Below are 26,270 nucleotides of genomic sequence, written 5' to 3'. Positions count from 1 at the left end.
AGAAACCCGTTCATGGGGCCAGAGCCAGGGGCGTCCGGCCGACATCCACCGGAAGCCCGGCCCGAAGACGGACGGGACACTTCTTCTCTCTTGAATAATGGCTGCGACAACACTGGGGGGGGGTGTCTTGCACATGCCTCCGACCCCCTCCCCCCCTCGTCCTCATCGCCTGGTCCGGCCATAACAAATCTCAAGCGAGACGCCGTGGGGTGCACTGGGAGGGAGAGACGATGCGAACAGGCCTCTCCCGCCTCCCCAGTGGAGGCTTCCCACCTGCACCCTCGGCGCTCCAAGCGCCCGGAAAAGGGTTCTTCCACTGTGGCGATGCTGCAACATCTCGCCCGGCAGGGTGGAGCCCGTCCGCTCATTTGACCCCACGATCGCCAGTAGCTACCGAACTCTCAAAATGGCGGTCGACCTGGCAAGAGCGGGCCCAGCATAAAGAAATGGCCCGGTCACTGGTTGACTCCACCACCGTAGTCCTCCACGACCTTGAAGATTCTACAGGAGCCGCGGGAGTCTCCGACCCCCGCAGACACCCCCGATGGGGAATGACTGCCATAATCGCCCGTGGAGTGACGAAACTGTATCCGCGGGACGTCGGCGCTCCCATGCTGGCGCCAGCCTCACTTTGAATTACTAGAATCCTGCAGACCTCAGTTCCGGTGAAAGCACAGTGTGACCCGGTAGGAAAAATTGTTGCACCCCCTCCCCTTTTTGACTGATAGTTCAAACCACCGATCCTTTCCTTTGCCCTTTTAACGGAACTTTGGACTGCCTCCCCCTCTTTTACATTTTCTAGAGAAAACAAAACATTAACCACTACATTAGCATAGCAGTTGACACCAGAAGTGTTTTCAAATTGAAAACCAACAACATCTTCAACAGAATCCTTTTTGTTTCTGCTGTGACCCTGCTACAGCACAGGCATTGTCCCCAGCAGTAATTCTGCAATGCCGGTAAGAATAGCTGTGGTGCCTACTGGACTCACTCACCCCCGCGGCGCCCCACGCCGTTATTTGCTGGGCGGCAACTTACTAAACATCACTTTCGTGCCATCTAGATTCCAGCGCGTTCTGCTGCCTTGGAACTATTCGCACAACAGACTGCTACTGACGACCCACCCCCAGGCAACATCTTCTGAATTTTCATAATTTGAAAGAACTAGTAACATGTCCTCATCAGGAATTCAAAAGAAATTGCCACGGTCTCTTCGTTGTTTAAATGTTTTTACTGTTTTTGTTTTGTTGTATATATTTATATGTTATTAAAGTTTTATATTCCTACTACTTTGTTGGAGTGCTATATATTTTTAATGTGATAATAGCAAAAGGACCCGCACAAGGGAGATTATATATACATTGTACTTTTTGCTCAGTAATGGCAGGCTGCTAGCAATATCTTGAACACCATGCTTATCTTTGAATAAAAAGCCCTACTACATATCTGTCAAGATCTGGACTTCACTTCTTCTTGGAAAGCGCTAAAGTTTTATATGTGTTAACATTATTGCATTACTGAGCAAAAAGTACAATGTATATATAATCTCCCTTGTGCGGGTCCTTTTGCTATTATCATTGGATGTGATGTCTTTCATCATACTTTAGGGGGTGTTTACGGGTCACGCCCTCGACCTATACGCACAGGCAACAGAATACCAGACCAAAAATAGTGGAACAGTGTGCAGGCAGTCAATAGCTCTGACCCAATTGTGTTGTGTTTTTATATATTTTTAATGTGACACATAATTGTAAAAACTTTGATGTACAAAGAGTCATTCCTGGAATCTTCCGCTTCAGGCTCGGTCCCCTCCACAATCACAATACAGGATGGTTTTCAGATAGTAGGAACACGTGTGGTGTGACGGATCTCATCGGGTGTGGGCCTTGATCTACTATAACTCCTTTAAAGAGGGGTGATTCTTTACAGCTGGAGCCATAAACTACATCTGCAGGGCTAGCTGATAGCCTGGACAATCGGACACAGAGGAAGAGGAGTGTCAGAGGGTGCGGTAGTGAATAGGGTGAAAGGGAGGTGTCGGGCGGGCACAGAGTGTGATTCTCAGGGAAGAGCAGCGCAGATGGGGGGAGGTTTATTGCCCATGCATAAGACAGAGAGCGGGGGTGACCAGTGCCTGGGGAAGATGCTTGCGAGGGTGGGGAGCCATGCTACGAATCGACAGCGTGCAGAGAGTGGGTCTGGTCAAGGGATCTAAAATGGCTGCCGTGCACGACAAAAGTGTGGCATTTAAAAAAAGGCAAGATGGCGCAAACAATGTTTTTCAACACTTCCTCATTTCCTTCGAATCGAACGTTAACAGACGTTGGTGCATATTACCAAAGTTAAGCGATATTTATCGCTAACGATGCTTACCAACGAATTTTTTACCGCTAAGCATCGTCAGAAATTATCGAAGATAAACCTTGCTATTATCAAGGTTTATCGCAAATGCGATAAAAAACGGCCGCAATGCATGAATATCGCTAAAAAGTCAGCGATATTCATGCATTACCGAGCTAATGCTCTTAGCCATGTTATCCACCTCCCATTGGATAACATGGCTAAGAACTGCTCAGGGCAGGTATAACTTTTTTGAGATATTCGCGCTTAGCGCGAATATCTCCAAAAGTTGGTAATAGGAGATAGATATCTTGCATGTTGTAATGCAAATTACTGTGGTATATGGAACTCATACCATAATCTCTCAGGAAAGCAGAAACTGATCCTTTTGGGACCGCCTGAAAAGGCCTACGGGGTGAGGGGTACTCTACTTTGCCCCCTTTTCACGTTCCGAACTATTTTATTTTACTCTCTTCTGTAATTACACAAAATAGCAGCGATAAGATGCATCGGAGACACACAGTGAGAGAAAGGAGGCCGGAGATGAAGAAGAGATGTCAAATACACATTGGAGATAATATAGTGGCAGAAGGGAAGTAAATATGAGTAAACTTACCATGTAACATAAAAATGTTGCACTCTATACTATAAGTCTCATTTTATACTACAATCACTTCGCTACAACCTCATAAATTAAAAATAAAAATGAATAATGTCTCAAACAATTTTTGATTTCTAAATATAAATTTATTCTTCAGAATTTTCTAAATTTGAAAGAACTAGTAACATGTCCTCATCAGCAATTTCCTCATGAAAAGTCTGCAATGATGATTCTTGTAACTCTATGGTCTCCAAACATTCAATAAATTCGCCATCAACAGATTGATCAAAAAAATCATTCAATTCATCTCCTCCTTGTGACAATATTTCATTATTGGTGCTGTCAATTTCAATCAATGTAGTGGAATCATTCAAGTCATCTCCTCCTTGTGACAATATTTCATTATTGGTGCTCTCAATTTCAATCAATGTAGTGGAATCATTCAAGTCATCTCCTCCTTGTGACAATATTTCATTATTGGTGCTGTCCATTTCAATCAATCTAATGGAATCATACAAGTCATCTCCTCCTTGTGACAATATTTCATTATTGGTGCTCTCAATTTCAATCAATGTAGTGGAATCATTCAAGTCATCTCCTCCTTGTGACAATATTTCATTATTGGTGCTGTCCATTTCAATCAATCTAATGGAATCATACAAGTCATCTCCTCCATGTAACAATATTTCATTATTGGTGCTCTCAATTTCAATCAATGTAGTGGACAATTCAAAAGAAATTGCCACGGTCTCTTCATTGTGAGCCATTTTATTTTGAAATTGCTTGCTGTAAATTGCAGAAAAAAATTATCACTTTCATTTATCGTTTTTAGTAATACATAATATAAAACTAACGTTATCAAGTATTTAGTATAACAGAAAGGACTGCAAATAAATAACAGAAAACATTTTTCAAATTATCTTCAAGTGTACAACATAGTTCCCCTTACAAATTAACAACTCACCTTTTTAAAAGTAGGAGAAGTGTTAGTACTGTGTAAATCAAACACCAGAAATTCACCACCAAAAATTCCTCACAAATGTACCTCAGACAGTAGTATCACAAAATGGCTGTGGTTTCCTCTCATTTGACATATATACATAACCAATTAACTTTCATCACACACAAATACAAAACCAAAGTAACATTTTAATTGGTTCTAAATTTCAACACTTTCAAATGTGTTTTCCCCATGCAATTTTCCATAGGACATTTACATACGTCTACAGCCTGAATGGCTGAACGGAATTACACCAAACTTGGCAAAATGGTACATCAAACCTAAGAGGTCAGGAAGGATCTACTATGCCCCCTTATGGTCATTTCCCCCTTCGCTTTGGCCTCCTCTTGTCTCTCGATCCTACCGAGAGACAAGATGGCGGCCGCTACGGACTGTTTGGAATGTTGACAGACGCCGGAGAACCAATCAGCTTCGCAAAGCTCCGTAACGCGAAAAGTACGCGAAGCGGAGCGCTGTTACAGATATATATCTTTTTTTGAACGTTAATTTCTCAAAATCCACTGGAGCACATATATTGAGACCTAGCAAAGGCACATCGGGCTACCAGTCCCTAATATTTTGCCAAGTTTCGTGCAAATCCATTCAGCCGTTCGATTATTGACATTTAGATACGTCTACAGCCTGAATGGCTGAACGGAATTACACCAAACTTGGCAAAATGGTACATCAAACCTAAGAGGTCAGGGAGGATCTACTATGCCCCCTTATCGTCATTTGCCCCTTCCCTTTCGCCTCCTCTTGTCTCTCGATCCTACCGAGAGACAAGATGGCGGCCACTACGGACTGTTTGGAATGTTGACAGACGCCGGAGAACCAATCAGCTTCGCTTCACAAAGCTCCGTTGCGCGAAAAGTACGCGAACTGGAGCGCTGCCCGGTCAGCTGTTACAGATATATATCTTTTTTTAAACGTTAATTTCTCAAAATCCACTGGAGCACATATATTGAGACCTACAAAAGGCACATCGGGCTACCAGTCCCTACAATTTTGCCAAGTTTCGTGCAAATCCATTCAAATCCAACCGCCCTATGGAAAACTCAATGTTAAAAACACGTTTTGGGACCCCCCTTTTTTCTCGACCCCCCCTGGACGAACCCCCCCCCAATTTTCAGGGGCTGCTCAGAAACAAAATGTGCCATTTTCCTGAAAATTTCAGCCAATTCCGTCCACAAACGCCAAAGTTATTAGACATAGAATTTTCAAAAAACCCATAGAGAAAAAATCCTAACTATATATACCTACTGGCGACCGCCAGTAGGTAATATATATATGTATATATATGTATGTGTGAGCAAGAGCACGGAGGTGCTTGAAACGCGTCGCAGCAGAGCGGGAAAGAAATAAATACCTTCTGCCTCGTACATTGTGGTCCGCCTTCTTCATTTTCCCAGGAGTGGATGAGTGGAGAAATTGCTGTTTCGGGATATATATATGTGTGTGTATATATTCACTGAAAAAAACATAGGTTTCAGCAACATTACAGTTAGAGTTAGAAATTAGCATTTAAAAAACCTTTGAAATTCACTGAAAAAAACATAGGTTTCACACTTGTTACAGTTACAAACCATTGAAATTCCCAGTTCCCTAGCCAAAGCTATGTATCATGCGACATGACAGGAATCATACCAATAGTTTCTATAGAACAGTCATGGCAAAACCCAAAGCATCCAGATAATCTTGAATACACTTCACACATCATACATTATAAACGCCATATATAGGAGGATATAAATAATTGAATTGATAATGAATCCAATACATATCCAATACATCAATTACCATAATAATTCTGAAACATATGTATAGGTATATTCATATCAAAACCTTCATACAAAAATATAAATTCAATTCTTCTCTATTGCTATAAATATAATAAATAGCTATACATTTATAAAACATATGAAATTAATAAAGTGTCCGAGTGCAAGAGTTTGCCGTCCATGTATCATAAATATCATACATATTAGTGCTGGTAAAGATTCTTATCTTATTGCACAGCCCTTCCTCATCAAAACCTGTTAAGAGGAGACATGAAACTAAACACAGTCAGGGGACCAGGGAGATGGGTGATAATCAATCATCCCAAATGTTCTTCTTACTCCTCATCCCTGTTCAACCCATTAGGAAATTTTGTGTTTAAGTCCAGGATGTACCTGGATTCTAAACATCTCAAATTCATGGTTCTATTGTCTCCGCTTATTTTAGGGGGATTCTATCCACGGCAAAGAACATAAATAATCCAGGATCACTCCCATGCTTATCGTAGAATTGTTTTGCTACAGAGTAAGTAAAGTCCTGATTCCCAATCTCCTGCTTATTTTCCAGTATACGTTTTTTAAAGAGGGAAAATTGTAATCCCCACAAACATTAGCGGACAATGGCAACTAAGTACATAATTACAATGATCAGTGTTACAATTGAAAAACCCATTTATCTTTTTTGGATGTTCATCACTAGATTTAAATGAAAGGACATTTCCCACCATTTTGCAGGCTTTGCAATGATTGCACTTAAAATGTTAGATAAGCAAATATCAGGTTTGTGAATTTTGATGAAGTAACTGTGTGTCAGATTTTCATACAATGTCCTCCCTTTCGTATAAGTCACTGGGGGTGCCATAGGTAAATCTTTAGCAATTAAGTTCTCATTCGTGACTACCTGCCAGTGTCTTCTCAAGATCTGATATACTCTGGGAGACAATTGATTAAAACAGGTGATACATCTGGCTGATGTAACTTCCTTTTGAACTCTATCATTGGGGTAAAGCAATTGATTTATTTCTGGTGATATTATCAGCCTTAACTTTTGCCTCAACTAACGTTTTTGGGACATATCCCCATTTGCAAATCATCTCTTTCATTTTTTTGTACCTGCCCTTGGAAATCATATTCCTGGCTACAAATTTTTTTAACATAACACACACAGGAGCAGACCAGGTCTAGAAGTAATGTGTGACCATACAGACGACTGCGAAGCAGTCAGATGCAGTTGTGAAGGAATGCTGTTGAGTCACAAAAGGGCTAGAAAAGATCCCATCCGCCCACCCTTATGGTGGAATTTCGTCATGTGGGAGTCAAAAGATCTTGCCCGACCTGATAGTGCCGGGAATAGATGTCAAAAATCTTGCCCTGCTGTTCCTCAAGAGTTGATAATGTTGTTAGTAAAGTGCAGTGCTCAAGTGTTAGTGATGGATAAAATTGGCTACTAAGACTCATAAAGCGTTCAAACAGGGAGTCTAGGTGTCAAAAGTTAAACACACGCCGAGTAGTTTAACACTGAAACTACCCTTTGGCGCTTGTGCAGGACGGTCGACATGTTTCAGCCAATAGGGGAACTACCCCGGCTTTCTTCAGGACCTGTAATATGGAATTGCTACTGCAACTGACAATGATAAGTGATATGAAGAACAACATAAAATGTACTAATGAAAAGTTACATATCTACCAGGAACCTTGCACTCCAATGTTCGCTGGAGAAAGAGACACACAACTTCTTCCCAGCTTTGTGTGGGCGAAGACCTCACCTCACCCGGCAACCGCTCGGGAGAATGAGGCCCCGCTCTGTCCGTCGGTACCCCTCGTTAAAGCCGAGCGGAAGTGGAGCCTTAATGTTTCCTCATAGGGGATCATTTCTTTTAAGTTGGTCGGATGTTGGCTATTGAAATGTAAGGTACTATTTCCAGCTGTTGTCTTGTGATATACTGTCGTGTTAATTTTGCTCTCTTTTACTTCCAGCAAAATATCCAAAAAGGTTATCTCAATAAAGGTGGTGAAGTGAAAATTGTAGGGGGTCTCATTGAGCATTTTAACATATTCTTTAGCTTCCAATCTGGACCCGTTCCACAGCAGAAATAAATTGTCAAAGTAGCCGGTCTAGACCAATATATGTTGTACACAGTAAGCATTCTTATCGCCCAGGCCACCTGCTTCTCTCACCAGCTCATTACCAAATTGGCAAAGCTGGCGGCAAAGCAGGTGCCCATAGCAGTCCCCATTACTTGCCTGTATAAGCTCCCATCATGTATGAAGATATTGTCCTTCAAACAGACACAAATCATCTCCAGAAGCATTAGTGTGTGTATCAGAAAACAAGCAGGTCTTTTTTACAAATAGAACACACATGCACATACCCCCAGATCGTGATCAATAGAAGTGTAAAGGGCAGGAACATCAAGTGTAATCATGATATAGGATTCACTCCACGTGAAATCTATATATTTATATTTATATAAAGAGTTATCTCTTTCTCTTTATAGATTTGTAAATATAGAGTGTCTATATAAAGGAGTGCGATGATAACGTAACTACCAGTGAGGGTCTCTCGAGATCACCCTTTTGGTATACAACTTCTGTTTCATCATGACCAGCCCAAATTCACTCATGGATTCAGTTATTCCTAAACATACAACTGTTTTTAATTGAGTTGTGTTTAGCTTGGATTTAACACCATTTCCCTGAAGGTTGCATACTGCTTGTGCCATACTTACTAAAGATTCAGCTGGGATTCTCTCAGAACTACCTTTTAACATAATCATGCTGAGATTATTAAGAAGATAGGGCTCATCGCCTCCTAAATTAAAATTCCAGTTTCTGAAAAATGCTCACAAGACCCTATGTTCAATGGCCATAAGTCACAGGTTGGTAATGTACTTCAATGAAACCAAACAATCTCGAATTACCATTAATTGCCCTGGCCATAATGAGCATTATTGGCTGTATGCAGTAACAATCATTACCCTTTGATATTGTCTCTGATTTGACCCAGACTTTTAAAATGTGCAAACGGATGGGTAAGCCTTTTTTAGACGTTGTCATCCCACTAAAGCTTGCCCAAGCACCATCTTTGGTTGTTTTGCTCTCTAGAGCCACAGTCCCCTTCTTCGGGCAGTTCACAGTTGACCTTGAATCATAATAGTGACTAGGACACCCAGGCAGCTTTCCGTTGGGCTACACCTCTATCTCATCTGAGCTTTTGTATAAGTACCATCAAGAATTGCAAATAGTCTGGCAACCCTGTCAGAGGGATGTCTTAAACAGAAAAACGAATAAGCAAGCTTTTCAAGATACCCTGTGAAATTAATGACAAAAAGTTAATTTGTCCTACCATCTAAAATAGTGAAGGAGTATGTAATTGCTAAAAAAACACAACCCTGAAAGCAAGATTCCAGCCTCATCAGCCATTGAAAGATCCAACCATCACAAACAATGTTCAAGTAAGCATGAGCGGATTTTGCGTATTGGCAATCCGCGGATCTGCGGATTTGCGTATTTGCGGATTGCGACAATACGCAAAATCCGCGGATCCTAGCGTATTTTTTTTTGCGTGTTCGCACCGGTTTCTGCAAGTTCGTGAGGGTTTTATTGTACAAAACGCTCGCGAACGTGCAGAAACCCGTGCGAACACAATGTGCCTACTCATGGCCAAACGGACGGGGCTTCCATGCGAGTGCACATGCCTCTTGTGTGTATAAAAGGTCAGAGGCCGATCAGAGCAGCAGATGAAGATACAGAGACTCCTGGTCACAGGAACAGCACAGGGATTGTGCTGCACATGCCTCTTGTGTGTATAAAAGGTCAGAGGCCGATCAGAGCAGCAGATGAAGATACAGAGACTCCAGGTCACAGGAACAGCACAGGGATTGTGCTCGTGAAAGTCAAGGATGCAAAGGCCTCTATCCAGCATCACAGCTGACTTTCGACGGTAGATGTGGTAAAGAAGGCACATTGCCCAGCCTCGACGACACTCTCGATTGTTTCTGGGCTGATGAATGAGTCACTGAATTTGAGCTTCAACTAGTTCCAGCGACCATGTGTGTGTTTACAATGGCGCCAGCAAGCTGCCAGCGCCGTTGTAAAATAGTTACAAAGTTAGCTTGCACAGGAAGCACTTAGATAAGATAAAGCAGCACTTGCTTCGTTTTATCTAGTGGTTCCTGTGCAAGCTAACTTTGTAACTATTTTACAACGGCGCTGGCAGCTTGCTGGCGCCATTACATGAGTGGGTGGGGGTTCAACTTTTGAACCCGTTGCATCCGCGGATTTTTTCGGATTTTTTGGAAAATACGTCAAATACACGGATTGCGTATTCACCAAAAATCCGAAAAATCCGCGGACGTAACGGATTTGCCACCCATGCTTATGTTCAAGCAAAGCTCCATACTTGATAAATGGCATGCCTTCTGCTAACTGCCTGCCACAAAAAACATCTGCATTTTTTAAGGATTGTATTGAAAGATGCAGGCCATCTTTGATTTGTTATGCCCTCTTCTCTGCATTATACAGTGCCTCTGCATAGTTTTAATAATAATAATAATAATAATAATAATAATACTTACAACAATATCCTTCTGCTAAAGACACCTGAAGTGATCACTGACAAGCTTTCAATATACTGACCCCAAATTTCTGTTCTCAAACAATAACATGCAGGGTATTGTTACACATTCATTCTCTCTTCTTCCTTAGACTTAACAGATTTTTTCATAATTGACAATTTTGCCTTGTGCATTTGAGTCAATGAAGCCTGCCATAGTAGGCATTAGGTAGATACAGGCCAATATATTTTGGTGGACCAATTGTGAATCGCACAAGGATGTCAAGAGTGTTTTTATTAACCCCTTCGAAGCTGATGACGAGCTGGGCTCGTCATGGCACACACTGGTCATGCGCTGATGACGAGCCCAGCTCGTCATGAGCCCCTCCCTCGGGGGAAGTGCTGGCGCTTCCCCGTGGGATTCTGATCTCAGCCGCAGGTATGGGGATGGCAGCGGAAGAGCTTCCGCCGCCCCCACACCCCCATGGGAATCCCGTGATGTCAGAGTGCACAGCGCGCGCTGACGTCATCAGGGAGTCCCTGGCGCTCGGTAAGCCATTTGCTCCCTGAGCGTCGTTGGAGCAGGTACGTGTTTCTGTGTCTGGGGGGGGGGGTTTGGGGCCGCATGGAGGCATCAGGGGAGAGGAAAGAGATTTTCCTCTCCCCTGATGTCTCTTTGCAGAGCATTTCTGCCTCACGATCGTGCACAGCGTCGCGATTGTGCGGTGGAAATGCCCCCACTAGCACCAGGGATTTAAATTTAGTTTATATGAAGCGACCCCTTGGGCAAGGGTCGCTTCCAGGTGGGGTCTAATTATGTTTTTGATTTTCTGCCCCCCCGGGGGCAAATCGGCCCATTTTTTTGGCCGTTTTGCCCCCGGGGGGGCAGAAAAAATCCCCACTAGCACCAGGGAAAAGTTATGGGGCATTTTTTGTACATTGGAAGTGACCCCTTGGGCAAGAGTCGCTTCCAGGCGGGGATAAATGTTTTTGATTTTCTGCACCCCCCTCGGGGTAAATCGGCCCGTTTTTTCAGGCCGTTTTGCCCCCGGGGGGGGCAGAAAATCCCCACTAGCACAAGGGATACGTTATGGGGCATTTTTGTGCATTGGAAGCGACCCCTTGGGCAAGGGTCGCTTCCAGGTGGGGGATAATTATGTTTTTGATTTTCTGCCCCCCCTTGGTGGCAAATCGGCCTGTTTTTTAGGCCGTTTTGCCCCCAGGGGGGGACAGAAAATTGCCACTAGCACCAGGGATTTCACTGTAGAAATGTAGAAGTGACCCCTTGAGCAAGGGTCACTTCCAGGTGGGGGCTTAATTTTTAATTTACATTTTCTGCCCCCTGGGGGCAAATCGGCCCGTTGTTTTGCCCGTTTTGCCCCCAGGGGGGCAGAAAATGCCACTAAGCACCAGGGATTGTTTTCATTGCAATGGAAGTGACCCCTTGGGCAAGGGTCACTTCCAGGGGGGAGCAAATGTAGGTTTACATTTTCTGCTCCCCCAGGGGCAAATAGGTCTGTTTTTTTCAGCCTTTTTGACCCCTGGGGGGGTCAGAAAAATGCCACTAGACACCAGGGATTTTTTTGTTTGTAATTGCTGTGACCCCTTGGGCAAGGTTTGCTTCCTAGAGGGACATTTTTTAGGAATGTTTTCTGCTCCACCCCCACCCCCCTGGGGGCGAATTGGCCCTTTTCTTTTCTGTTTTTTGGCCCACTAGGCCCTAGGAATTGAGATTTGTAGTGTGTGGAAGTGAGCCCTTGGGCAAGGCTTGCTTTCAAAAGGTGGTTATATTTTTGGATATTTTTTTCTGCCCGCCCTCCCTTGGTGCCAGTCGGTCTTTTTTTTGTCCTTACTGCCCCAGTGTGAGGGGGGTACAGTAAGGACCAATAGACCGACTGGCACCAAAGGGGGCAGGCAGAAAAAAACATCCACAAATATAACCAGTGTCTTGGTGGAAAACTTCACCTAATCCCCATTGGTCTCAGCCCTATTTGAAGGCCCATCTGGCCGAATGTAAATTTGGGTGGCAAATTTGTGTGTTATTTTTTTAATTGTTATATTGATTGCAGAATGTAGTAGTAATTTTTTTTTCTCTATTTCATTCTAGTTCAAGGCTTTTGCTGTTTGGATTGTTGTAGGTTGCGGTTCTGTTACTGCTGGTTTTGCAGCTTGTGTAGTTGCATGTGCTTGGTAAGTGAATGTATTTTGCACTACTTTCCCTAGATGAATGTGTTTTTGTAAAAGGTGTAGTTATAGCAGTTTGTGTGGCTCTGTGTTTTGATTGCCAAAATCTTTTTAGCATTAGTGCTTGATGTGTACTTTGTTGTCTAATGTGTACTTTTTTTCTTTCTAGTGGGATATCATTTCTTTTTGCTGTGTCTCAAAAGAGTAGGTGCTGGTGAGTGTATCTATCTTTGGTAAGAGTTATATTGTTTTGGAGTGTATAGATCTTTGTGTGAAAGCCTTACCTTATTTACTACTTACTTTGCACAGTGTAGGTTGTTGTTCACTTGTGTGTGCAGTCTTCTTTCTTTGTAAGGATAATGGATAGTCGCAGGATTACTGCTCAGCAGGTTGGTGGTATGCTTTTTGAGTCTTCCTCTGACTATGGTTCAGAGACTGACTCCGATTCGGAGCCAGAGGTAGGTGGAGAAGATTCAGGCAGTGAGTTTTCTCTTCGCATGGAATCATCGGATGATGAATCTTCTTCTAGTGCTGATGAAGTGCCTGTGTTAGAGGAGGACATTGATGTGCCGGTAGTGGGCCAAGAGGCATCTGGGCTGCTGCCTAGGGCCGCAAGGTTTCCCTTTGATGTACGTCGGCAAGAGGCATGTGGTCTGCAGGCTGCGCCCAAAAGGCTTCACATTGCTGTGGTGTGCCAAGAAGCATCTGGTGCTGCTCCTCTTCCTGTAGATGTAGTGCAGCAAGAGAAATCTGGGGCTGTTAGGCTTCCCATTTGTGTAGTGCGGCAAGAGGCATCTGGGGATGTTAGGTTTTCCATTGGTGTTGTGCAGCAAGAAGTATCTGAGGCTGCTAGGCTTCCCGTTGGTGTAGTGCGGCAAGAGGCATCTGGGCTGCAGGCTGGGGCGGCTGCACCTCCTGTTGATAGGGATGGCCTCTGGGTTGCCCCTGGCATGGTGCAGCCGGCATTGCCAGATTTCACTGGTGTTCCAGGGAGTAGAGTGAATACTGAGAATTTTTTGCCAATACATTTTTTTTCAGTTGTTTTTGGACGATCTGTTTTTGGCAGAGATTGTTGAGCAAACTAATTTGTACGCAGAACAGTTTTTGAGGGACAACAGTGCCAGCCTTAAGCCCCATTCTAGAGCTACCCGGTGGACTCCCACAAATGTTGAAGAGATGAAGAAGTTTTTGGGATTAACATTTTTGATGGGCTTGCTAAGGAAGCCATCAATGTCTTCATATTTGTCCACTAGTTCCTTGATGGCAACAGCTATATTTCCAGCAGTCATGAGTCGTGATCGATATGCTTCTGCTTCGGATGATGCATTTTGTTGATAATGGTTTAGTGTTGCCACGCGATCACCCTGATTGTGACCGTCTTTTTAAGATTCGGCCTGCCCTTGATCAATTTGTTGATCGTTTTTCTGAGATCTTTGCTCCTGGTAAAGAAATAGCAGTGGATGAGTCTTTGCTATTGTTCAAGGACCGCTTGGTTTTTAGGCAATACATTCCTAGTAAGAGGGCACGCTATGGAATTAAACTGTATATGCTGTGTGACAATGGGACTGGATATGTCTGTAATTTCAGGGTGTACACCGGTAAGGAGTCCAGCATTAACCCTCCTGGTTGTCCTTCCAGTTTTGAAGTGACTGAGAAAATTGTGTGGGAACTAGGTAGAGGATTATTTAACAAAGGCCACCATTTATATGTAGATAACTTCTACACTGATGTGCGGTTGTTCAAGGAATTGGCCCAAGTGGGCACTGTTGCTTGTGGCACAATGCGCTGTAACCGTAAAGATTTCCCAAAAGAACTTGTTTGCAAAAGGCTTGTGTGGGGACAGTCTAGTGCATTGCGATGTGAGGAGCTTCTAGCTGTGAAGTTTTCAGACAGGAGAGATGTGTACATGCTGACTACTATCAATGATGAAAGCACTGCGCCTGTGCCTGTTTGGGGTCAGGGTGCTGAAGTGCGCAAACCTGTGTGCATTTTAGTCTACAATAGGCACATGGGTGGTGTTGACAGAGTAGATCAGAGGTTGGAACCTTATGCAGCTCTTTGAAAGTCTTACTTTTGGTATAAGAAGTTGGCTATCCATCTTTTCCACTTGGCAACCTTTAATGCTTTTGTTGTGTTCCAGAATTATTGTCCTGAGTCAAAGATGCCTTTTGTTATGGATTTAGACAAATTACCCCTTTCTGAAGTCAGAATTTTGTCTACTTTTCGAAAATGTATAGCTTTCCAGGATCCATTATTGCTTTCAAACTCCTTTCTACCATTAACTGGAAGGAGGTTGAAAGCTCTAAAAATAGCAAAAATAGGCTATGTCCTAGAAAAATGCCAAAACTGTGTGAAAAATGTTGGTTCTACGACAAAAGACTGTCATTCCCTAAAAGCTGAGAAAATGGATATTTCAGCCCCAAAAACCCTTTTTTGATAACATTTGCAGGGAAAAACCCAGAGGCTTTCATTTGCAGCCCGTTTTTCCCATTTTTCTGAAAAAAATAAAAATGTTACTGTATTTTCCTTAATTTCTGGGACCCCTCCAAGGGAATCCACAAACCCTGGGCATCTTTAGAATCCACATCATGTTGGAAGAAAAGGACACAAATTTGGGGTGGATACCTTATGTGGTCAAAAAGTTACAGGGGCCTAAGCACGCACTACCCCAAATAGCCAAAAAAAGGCTTAGCACAGCAGGGGAAAAGGCCTAGCAGCGAAGGGGTTAAAGGATCTGATCCTTCCTCCCCCATGCACTCAGCATGCCAGACTACATGACCCACCTATGGAGATTCTCCCCTGGGTTTCCAGTGGATCTGAATGACTGTCACTACTGTTCAAATGAAGTCCCTATCATTGATGATCGTACAATGATTGCAATTATAAAAATTCTGCAAAGCACTCACACATTAAGGAACATATGTACAGGCACACGTATTTCTCGATGAAAGTGATTTTCACAAACTATGCTTAAATAGGACAAAATAAATTTTCTTAGGTCTGGAAAACCACCAAATAGCATGTTTCCAGTTAAGTTTAAAGTTTATTAAGAAGAAAGATCACTACATAAATGACAAGAATCATCATACAATAAAAATCACAATGTAGCAAATTAACAGTCCATATCTGAAAGAAAAGGGATAAGAGGGGAAAGGAGAGAGAGGGAAAGGGAAATAAAAGAGGGGAAGGAGATTATCATGTTTTACAGTACAAATTTAAGCATTATCTGAATCTTACTTACACATCGTCATTAAGAAAATAGTTAGGAATATCATAAGTCATAAGTATGGAAATATAATAACTGGGAGGCAATAAGGGAGTAGTATCCTAAAGGAATATAGTTGGAATATAAAATTAGAAGGCAATCCAAGAATTTACGGAGGTTTTCTAACTTCATCTGGAGTGTTAACTTTTGTAGATGAGGTTGTAGCAATATCTGTTAGATAAGAGGTTAGAGGGAGCCATAAAAGTTCTCTTTTAATAAGTAGAGATAAGGAGGTAATATTGTGCGTATCTAATCTATGATGAAAACAAATATCATTCCACCAGGCTTTGAAAGTAACCTTGTCGGCCTGTTTCCAATTAGAGGTTATTAAATGTAGGGCTATTGCCAGTAATAAGTCAATTAAAGAGGGAGTAGGGGTAGGGTGTGGCCAGAAAGGTGACAAGGAACCTAGAAAAATATTGAGAATAGAAAAAGGGATCTGGGTACGGAAAATTTTATTAATCTGAGACCAAACTGAGAGCCAAAAGCGAGAGAGGGAGGGGCAATCAAAAAGCATATGTTTTAAATCAGCTGGATCATTCTTACATGACCAACAAGCTAAAGGGAGGTCCGTAGAGAAAGAGGCTAATTTCATTGGGGTAAACAAAAGGCGTTTGTAAATAAAATACAGGGTTTGAGATGTATTAGCTGCTCTTGACGTTTTATGGATTTTTAACCATAATTTGTCCCAAAAAGGTATAGACCAACATACCACAAGATCTTTTTCCCAGGCCAATTCAGATTTCTCCTTACGTCTAACAGAGGGGAAAAAAAGATTTTTGTATAAAGAAGAGGCCGAGGTAGCAACAGAGAGTAGAGGGAAAATAGTGGAGGATCTATAAGGAATATCGGAATTAGAAGGTAGAGAATGTAAATATTGTAGAAGAGAAGGAAGAAGTAAATCGTATTGGGGTTTACAAGAAGAGGGTAAAGAAAAATTTGATTGAAGTGCAGAGAAAGAGAGGGGAAGAGAGCCAGACACCAATTGTGAGATCCAAAGTAGACCTTGGATTCTCCATTTCTTCCAGTAGAAGGTACGACCTTTGATACGCAGTAAATGATTATGCCAAATAGGTTGATGTTCTAAGGAAGTAAGTGCAGGGTAAAAAGACGGGAGAAAAGGTTTTAATATTTTACAGCATGTTTCCATTTAGATGTCCAAAACAACTGGAAATCAGTACAAAAACTTTCCTTTAAGAGTGTCCCCAGTTTGTATAGAAGTTGTGCATTGCAGCACATATGCAATGTTTGACAAATACGGAGAATTGAAAGCATTACTCCTCATTTCACCTGCTTTGAGAAGGTGTAACATTTTGATCCAAATCTCTGTATATGTGGTCTACTGTAGAGAGATTTGCAACAAAACCCATGAATGCTTGTGTAATGCAACGTTGTCCTTCCAAATAAAATGTTTTTTTGCGTTTGATACTAAATATCACCCTAGCATGTTGCACGGGGTTTGCATCACTTTTGTAAATCTGAGTCTAAATCCAGAGTAGGACCATTTGGAAAGGTGTCTTTTTGCCATAATATGCCAGTATGGCAGGCTTGCTTGCTCCGGACTTAGCAGTTACTCTTTGCCATGCATAAGATACGATGTCACACACATTATTTATTCAAAATGAATAATGGACAAAGGGTTTCATCTAGAAAGATGTGAACACATTTTTTGGTTTACAATTTATCAACAGGTATATTTGACAATGTTGGTTCTCATACACCAGTGGTTCCCAAACTTTTTCAACCTGTGGCTCCCTTTATCTATTGACTGTTGTCCGCGGCTCCCCTTTATGTAACTTTTTTTTTCGGGTGAGGAGGATGTAAGATCAGCCTCTGGAGTGCTTCAATTTTTCTTCTCTTTTGTCCGGTGGTTGGGTGCTTGCTTACCAAGACATGCAATGGATTTTAAAAAAACACAGGGGCGTTCCACATCACAGACAGACTGTGCTAAAGTGGCAGGTACACAAAAACCCAAACAGTAAATAAATAAATGAGCCAGTTAGAGTTGCCACCTGACCGGTTCCCTACCAGTACCACTGGTATTTTGATGTCCCTGCTAATGCAAAAATGAACAAGACCACCCAAAGCTGGTATTTTTATAGCACTTATGATCTGTACATACTTCATACAGCAAATATAACTTGAGATCAAAATGTATTCTAGAGCTGTGTTAATTATCCGTGACTATTAACTGAAGTAAGCACCATTATGCAGAGCTGCTGCCTGTTGAGCCTTGTAGCTGACACATTATCAGGCATTGTTCAGGAACTTTCCCAGTGTGGACAGTAAAACCTTCGAACTGACTCGCGCTGATTCATGAGTCACACTTGTAAACAAATTCTACTATAGATGAGTGGGGGTTTATGCACGCACGTATGCCACCATATTCAAAAACGTTTACATAGTGGTGAATATTTGAAAGAATGGGCAGGGAGCGTAAGCAGGTTGAAGACTTAATTTTTTAAGATAAGCCAACTGACTACGTAGTATTTTGTTTGTATTGGCAGGAAAGATTGCAACTCACACAACATAGTTCTCCAGTCATTTCAAACACCCCCAACCCTCCACGAACACACACAGGTGAATGTGATATGACCCCAAAAGTTCGTTAGGAAAACGTCTCATTTCTCAACCATGCCAGCTCAAGGCTTCTCCGAGCACTCTTAGCTACCAAGTGAAACAGAGAAGCAGATGCAACAGCTTGGAAATGTTACCCAGGTATCTCAAATTATGAGAATTATTTTGGTTTTCATGCGCAAATAAAAAAGAATATAAAGTCACACGTGATGTACTTCTCCATTTGCTAAGCACCACCATCATTCTAGTTTATTTTGTTGTTGAGCTGATTATTGGAACCAGCTGATATTAAATGGGTGTTATTCTCCTGCTATTATCAGCGCTGGGGAGTGAATTAATATTCAATTGTGTGCTTCATTCATAAACCTGAATGAACCGCAAGGTGCTCACTCAGTGATCTGCAAATTAGCGGCATACATGATTAGGATATTATTGTGATGTGTATTCAGAGGAGAGTTCATAGAGTAAGCAGCTGCGCCCCTCTTCCAAGGCCTCTCTCTCGTTCGTATCCGACATTCTTTTTACACGAGTCACCTTCACTCACTGCACGTCTTCGTATACACATGAATGACCCCTTGTCAGAGTGAAGGGGCGATGAAGTCATTTGCTGTTCTGGAAATTCACATTTAGAATTCACCGATTTTCCTGGTAGAAGCCATTGCTACAGTCAATGCAGAAAACGGGCCGCAATAACGCTCGGCATCATTCCCCTGAATGTTTGTGCCTGGCCCTGCAACACGTCACATGCTGGTCCAACTCATTCATGCTGCTGACAGGTGCGGCTTCCGAAACTCCCCCGCAAGACATTCCCACTTGGCACATGCATTTACTGGGGCACACAAATACATTTCAAATATGCAACTATCATGTTGTAGAACAGAGGCGAACTGATATACCTGCTGCCTTTCCCACATTCTCAAGAAGTGTGCGGCGCCCCTGGCGAGTTCTAGTGGCGCACCAGGGCGCCGCGGCGCACACTTTGGGAACCACCGTCATACACCCATGAAAGAAAAATAAAAAAAAACTGATGGATGAAATCCATCATTTATCTAAGCCATTAAAACTGATGTATGAAATGCATGAATTAATCTAAGCCACTGGTAATTACTTGGAGCCAATTCCCAGTCCATCAATTTTTTATCTACTGTGCCATCTCAGATTAGGCCCAGCCATATGCAAATCAACGTTGGTCTTGCTCTAATTGAAAAATAGCCAAGACTGGTTTTCCAAGCCAGGTCCTATCTTGGCAGTTCAGACTACACTGTTCCTATTGGATCAGGACCAATACTGATTTACTTAGGGCAGGTTTCTGTCTAGAATGGCACATTGGGTAAAAAATGGTGTTCTGGAGTACGTCCCAGAGTAATTGGCAGTGGTTGAGATTATTCAAGCATTTCTTCCATCACCTTATTTTTTTTGCTTTATAAGTCTAATGCCATTTACAAAAATTATCATGTTTTACAATGTTGCATCTAGTCTGGATGAAATGGCTGCATGCAAGGATGAGAGCAAACAGAACGTCACTACAGCTGATGGGAGAAGTAGTACATCGCTAATACGACAGTCATTAACTCAATATGGCTGCTTACTTTTGTTTAGTCTTTCTAGCATTGATTCGATATACTGATAAGTTACATACGGTTTGGTTAACCCCCATCTTCGCACAATACATGAGCAGAGATCGTTTTTTGCTTTTGCAGCGCATGCTGCATTTCAATGACAATTCTGCTGCATTGCCCCGGGACCATCCAGACCATGACAGGTTGTTCAAAATTCAGCCTGTCGTGGATCATTTGTCTGCCAGGTTTCCAGAGGTTTATACTCCTGGAAAGAATATAGCCATTGATGAGTCCTTGATCTTGTATAAAGGGCGGCTGCTGTTTAGGCAGTACATTCCGAGCAAACGCGCTCGCTATGGCATCAAGCTGTAAATGTTGTGTGAGAGCTCGACTGGCTATGTGTACAGCTTGAGAGTGTATACAGGGAAGGACACAACTCTTAACCCTGTAGGTTGCCCTCCCATGCTAGGGGTCACAGGAAAGGTCGTATCGAGCTTTTCCAGCCACTTCTTCACAAAGGTTATAACCTTTATGTGGACAATTTCTATACAGGAGTAGAGCTGTTCAGTGAGCTCTACAAAGCTGGCACCGTGGCTTGCGGTACAATTCGTTGTCGCCGCAAAGGATTTCCGCAGGAGCTTGTTTGCAAGAAGCTCCAGAAATGCCAGAGCCTTGCGTTACGTTCCAATGAACTGCTCGCAGTCAAGTTCTCAGATAGGCGTGCTGTGTATGTGCTCACTACAATTCCTGCTGAGAGCACTTCCCCTGTCACGGTTTGGGGTCAGATGGCCGAAGTCCACAAGCCCACCTGTATACTTGATTACAACAAGTACATGGGCGGAGTGGACAAGAACAACCACGTTTTTCAGCCATACAATGCAAGTCGTAAAACTCGCACTTGGTATAAGAAACGGTTTACGCACCTGATGCAGATGGCAACATACAATGCGTATGTTGTTTATCGTGAGACCACCGCAGGAAGACTCATGTCTTTCCTTGACTTTCAGTTGTCTGTGATTGAAAGTCTTACTGCTACAGAAGCAGAAGCCTCCACTTCATGTGTTCTGGAGGACGTGGCAAGGCTGCAGGAGCGACACTTTGCCGATAAAATTCCTGCAACAGGCAATAAGGAGCGACTATGTCGTCGTTGTAAAGTGTGCTCGATGCAGGGAAAGAGGCAGAAGACTCGTGTTTACTGTCCTCAGTGCCCAAGTAAGCCCGCCTTATGTTTTCCTACTTGCTTTATGTTGTGTCACACTAAAGCAAAATACTGGGAAATTGACTGAGGTGGAGCTGCCAATAGGTTAACCGTTCAGTTGGTGTGAATGGATACCTCATGTCTGTGGGCCACACCTTTATCTGTTTTGAGAACATGGTAGTTGTTCTGTTCGCCAATTGACAAGTGCATTATAGTCCCCATGCTGCACATACTGGTGGACAGAACATATGCCACGCTGTAATGGAGTACCCGTGTTTCCCATTCAACCGTTCATTGTAGTTTATGATGTTCTCTTTAGGAGGTTTTTGAAAATTCCAGCATGTGTGCCTTAGTTTCAAAGGTAGATATGCTTGCTCAGCTCGAGGAATGGCTTTGCGGCATACTCGAGCACCCCCCAACTTGCATCCACAAACTGGAAGGAGTTGGATAGAGCATTGTGAGAGCATTGATAGCTCATGACAGAAATGTTCACTCAAGCTTCAAGTATGTCAAAACCACCAGCTTTTGCAAGGAGGGTTACCTGGGTTTTTGGCCCCGTCCTAGACGGCCATCTAGGGAAACCTAGCAAACCCACACATTTCTGAAAAGTAGACAGCCGGGGGCTTCCAAGGAGGTATGGCTTGCGTAGATTCACCAACGTTCCTTTACCCAGAATCCCTAGCAAACCTCAATTTTAGCTGAAAAAATCAGATTTTTCACACATTTTTGTGTGGGAAAGTGTGGCATCACTGGGCTCACACAAATTTCCTCCAGGTCTCCCGATAAAAATGGTACCTCACTTGCATGGGTAGGCATAGTGGCTGCAACAGGAAAAGGCCCAAATCGTACGGTGAAGACTTAAAAATTACCTTTAGCAAAACTACCTTATTTTTGGGGGGGGACCTGAGTTTTTGGGCCGGGGCTTGGCGGTCATCTTTGGAAACTACCAAACCCAAACAGTTCTGAAAACTAGACACGCGGGGGAGTCCAGGGAGGTTTTGCAGGCATGGGTCCCCCAACGTTTTCCTACCCAGAATTCCCTGCAAACCTTAAAATTCGGTTAAAAAAACACTTTTCCAAACATTTTTGCGTGGGATCTCCGTGCCGTCACAAATGTACTACCACCCAGCGTTCCCCTTGTTCTCCCGAGTAAAATGATACCTCACGTGTGTGGGTGGGCCAAAGGCCTGTGACTAGGATGACACCAAAAAAGTAGAATTCTCTGTGCTTTTTTTGTCAATCCCGAATGCTACAATTTCTTAAAAATATATTTTTAGCCTGTTCTGCTTTGGACACCCACAAAAGTGAGGTATCATTTTATTCGGGAGAACAAGGGGAATGCTGGGTGGTAGGACATTTGTGCCGGCACGGAGATCTCACGCAAAAATGTATGGAAAAGTTTTTTTTTAACTAATTTTTAAGTCTCCACCGTACAATTTGGGCCTTTTCCTGTTGCAGCCACTATGCTTACCCACGCAAGTGAGGTACCATTTTTATCGGGAGACCTGGGGGAACGCTGGGTGGGAGGGAATTTGAGGATCCACGCAGATTCTACAACTTTACCACACAGAAATCTGAGAAAAAAGTACATTTTGTAGCAAAATTTGATGTTTGCAGTGAGTTCTGGGTAGGAGAATGATGAGGGACCCACGCAAGCCATACCTCACTGTACTCCCCCGGGTGTCTCGTTTCCATAAATGTGTGGGTTAGGTAGGTTTCCCTAGATGGGCGCTGAGCCCCGGGCCAAAAATTCATGGGAACCCCCTTGCAAAACCAGGTTGCTTTATGATAGGTAATTTTGATGTAGCCTCATTAGGTTTTGGGCCGTTGCCTGTTGTGGATCCTTTAGCCATCCACGCGAATGATGAACCATTTTTTTCAGGAGACCTGGGGGAACGCTGGGTGGGTGGAAATTTGTTGATCCACGCAGATTCCAGAACTTTCCACCACAGAAATGTGAGGCAAATGCGTTTTTTTTGTCAATTTTTTAGATTTGCAAAGGATTCTGGGTAACAGAACCTGGTGGGAGGCAGTTGAGTCACCCCATTCTAAATTCCCTTGGGTGTCTAGTTTTCAAAAATGTATAGGTTTGCTAGGTTTCCCTAGGTGCCGGCAGGGCTAGGGTTAAAAAACGACAGGTAGGCACTTAGCCAAAAAATGGCAAATTTTCACTGCGAAATTGAGGTGCGACCACGATGCGTTTTGCGCTGTTTCCTGTCGCAGTCACAAGGCAGACCCAAGCAAGTGAGGTACCATTTTTCTCATAAGACTTTGGGGAACGCAGCGTGCATGGAATTTGGTTGATCCACGCAGATTCCAGAACTTTCCACCACACAATTGTGAGGAAAATGTGAAACAGAACCTGGTGGGAGACAGTCGAGTCACCCCATCTTGAATTCCCCTGGGTGTCTAGTTTTCAAAAATGTATACATTTGCTAGATTTCCCTAGGTGCCGGCAGAGCTAGGGTTAAAAAACTACAGGTAGGCACTTTGCCAAAAAAGGGCCAGTTTTCACTGCGAAATTGAAGTGCGACCACGTTGCGTTTTGCGCCGTTTCCTGTCGCAGGCACTAGGCAGACCCAGGCAAGTGAGGTACTATTTTTCTCGTAAGACTTTGGGGAACGCGGGGTGGGTGGAATTTTGTTGATCCACGCAGATTCCAGAACTTTCCACCACAGAAATGTGAGGAAAATGCGTTTTTGTTTTCCAATTTTTTAGGTTAGCAAGGGATTTTGGGTAACAGAACCTAGTGTGAGGCAGTCGAGTCACCCTTTCCTGAATTCCCCTGGGTGTCTGGTTTTTAAAAATATATAGGTTTTCTAGGTTTCCCTAGGTGCCGGCAGAGCTAGTGTTCAAAAACTACAGGTAGGCACTTTGCCAAAAAAGGGCCAGTTTTCACTGCGAAATTGAGGTTCGACCACGTTGTGTTTCGCGCCGTTTCCTGTCACAGGCACTACGCAGACCAAAGCAAGTGAGGTTCCATTTTTTTCATAAGACTTTGGGGAACGCGGGGTGGGTGGAATTTTGTTGATCCACGCATATTCCAGAACTTTCCACCACAGAAATGTGAGAAAAATGCGTTTTTCCACCCAATCTTTTAGGTTTGCAAAGGATTCTGGGTAACAGAACCTGGTGGGAGGCAGTCGAGTCACCCCATCCTGAATACTTCTGGGTGTCTAGTTTTCAAAAATGTATAGGTTTGCTAGGTTTCCTTAGGTGCCGGCAGAACTAGGGTTAAAAAATTACAGGTAGGCACTTTGCCAAAAAAGGGCCAGTTTACACTGTGAAATTGAGGTGCGACCACATTGGGTTTTGTACCGTTTCCTGTCGCAGGCACTAGGCAGACCCAGGCAAGTGAGGTACCATTTTTCTCATAAGACTTTGAGGGATGCGGGGTGGGTAGAATTTTGTTGATCCACGCAGATTCCAGAACTTTCCACCACACAAATGTGAGGAAAATGTGTTTTTCCCTCCCAATTTTTTAGGTTTGCAAGGGATTCTGGGTAACAGAACCTGGCGGGAGGCAGTCTAGTCACCCCATCCTGAATTCCACTGGGTGTCTAGTTTTAAAAAATGTATAGGTTTGCTAGGTTTCTCTAGGTGCCGGCAGAGCTAGGGTTAAAAAACTACAGGTAGGCACTTTGCCAAAAAAATGCCAGTTTTCACTGTGAAATTGAAGTGCGACCACGTTGCTTTTTGCATCGTTTTCTGTCGTAGGCACTAGGCAGACCCAGGAAAGTAAGGTACCATTTTTATCATAAGACTTAGGGGAACGTGGGGTGGGTGGAAATTTGTTGATCCACGCAGATTCCAGAACTTTCCATCACAGAAATATGAGGAAAATGTGTTTTTTTCCCATTTTGTTAAGTTTGCAAGGGATTCTGGTTAACAGATCCTGGTGGGAGGCAGTCGAGTCACCCCATACTGAATTCTCCTGGGTGTCTAGTTTTTAATAATGTATAGGTTTGCTAGGTTTCCCTAGGGGCCGGCAGAGCTAGGGTTCTAAAACTACAGGTAGGCACTTTGCCAAAAAAGGGCCAGTTTTCACTGCAAAATTGAGGTGCGACCACGTTGCGTTTTGTACCATTTCCTGTCGCAGGCACTAGGCAGACCCAGGCAAGTGAGGTACCATTTTTCTCATAAGACTTTGGGGAACGCAGGGTGGGTTGAAATTTGTTGAACCACACAGATTCCAGAACTAATCACCACAGAAATGTGAGGAAAATGCGTTTTTGTTTTCCAATTTTTTAGGTTTGCAAGGGATTCTGGGTAACAGAACCTAGTGCGAGGCAGTCGAGTCACCCTTTCCTGAATTCCCCTGGGTGTCTAGTTTTCAAAAATATAAACTTTTTCTAGGTTTCCCTAGGTGCCGGCAGACCTAGTGTTCAAAAACTACAGGTAGGCACTTTGCCAAAAAAGGGCCAGTTTTCACTGCGAAATTGAAGTGCGACCACGTTGCTTTTTGCATCGTTTCCTGTCGTAGACACTAGGCAGACCCAGGCAAGTAAGGTACCATTTTTCTCATACGACTTAGGGGAACGCGGGGTGGGTGGAATTTTGTTGATCCGCGCAGATTCCACAACTTTCCACCACAAGAAAGTGAGGAAAATGTGTTTTTCCCCCCAATTTTTTAGGTTTGCAAGGGATTCTGGGTAACAAAACCTGGTGGGAGGCAGTCGAGTCACCCAATCCTAAATTCCACTGGGTATCTAGTTTTCAAAAATGTATAGGTTTGCTTGGTTTCCCTAGGTGCCGGCAGAGCTAGAGTTCAAAAACTACAGGTAGGCACTTTGCCAAAAAAGGGCCAGTTTTCACTGCGAAATTGAGGTGCGACCACGTTGCGTTTTGTGCCGTTTCCTGTCGCAGGCACTAGGCAGACCCAAGCAAGTGAGGTACTATTTTTCTCGTAAGACTTTGGGGAACGCGGGGTGGGTGGAATTTTGTTGATCCACGCAGATTCCAGAACTTTCCACCACAGAAATGTGAGGAAAATGCGTTTTTGTTTTCCAATTTTTTAGGTTAGCAAGGGATTTTGGGTAACAGAACCTAGTGTGAGGCAGTCGAGTCACCCTTTCCTGAATTCCCCTGGGTGTCTAGTTTTTAAAAATATATAGGTTTTCTAGGTTTCCCTAGGTGCCGGCAGAGCTAGTGTTCAAAAACTACAGGTAGGCACTTTGCCAAAAAAGGGCCAGTTTTCACTGCGAAATTGAGGT

The sequence above is a fragment of the Lissotriton helveticus genome, chromosome 4_1, assembly GCF_964261635.1.
Source record: "Lissotriton helveticus chromosome 4_1, aLisHel1.1, whole genome shotgun sequence".
Classification (NCBI taxonomy): domain Eukaryota; kingdom Metazoa; phylum Chordata; class Amphibia; order Caudata; family Salamandridae; genus Lissotriton; species Lissotriton helveticus.
This window is presented reverse-complemented; position numbering follows the sequence as displayed.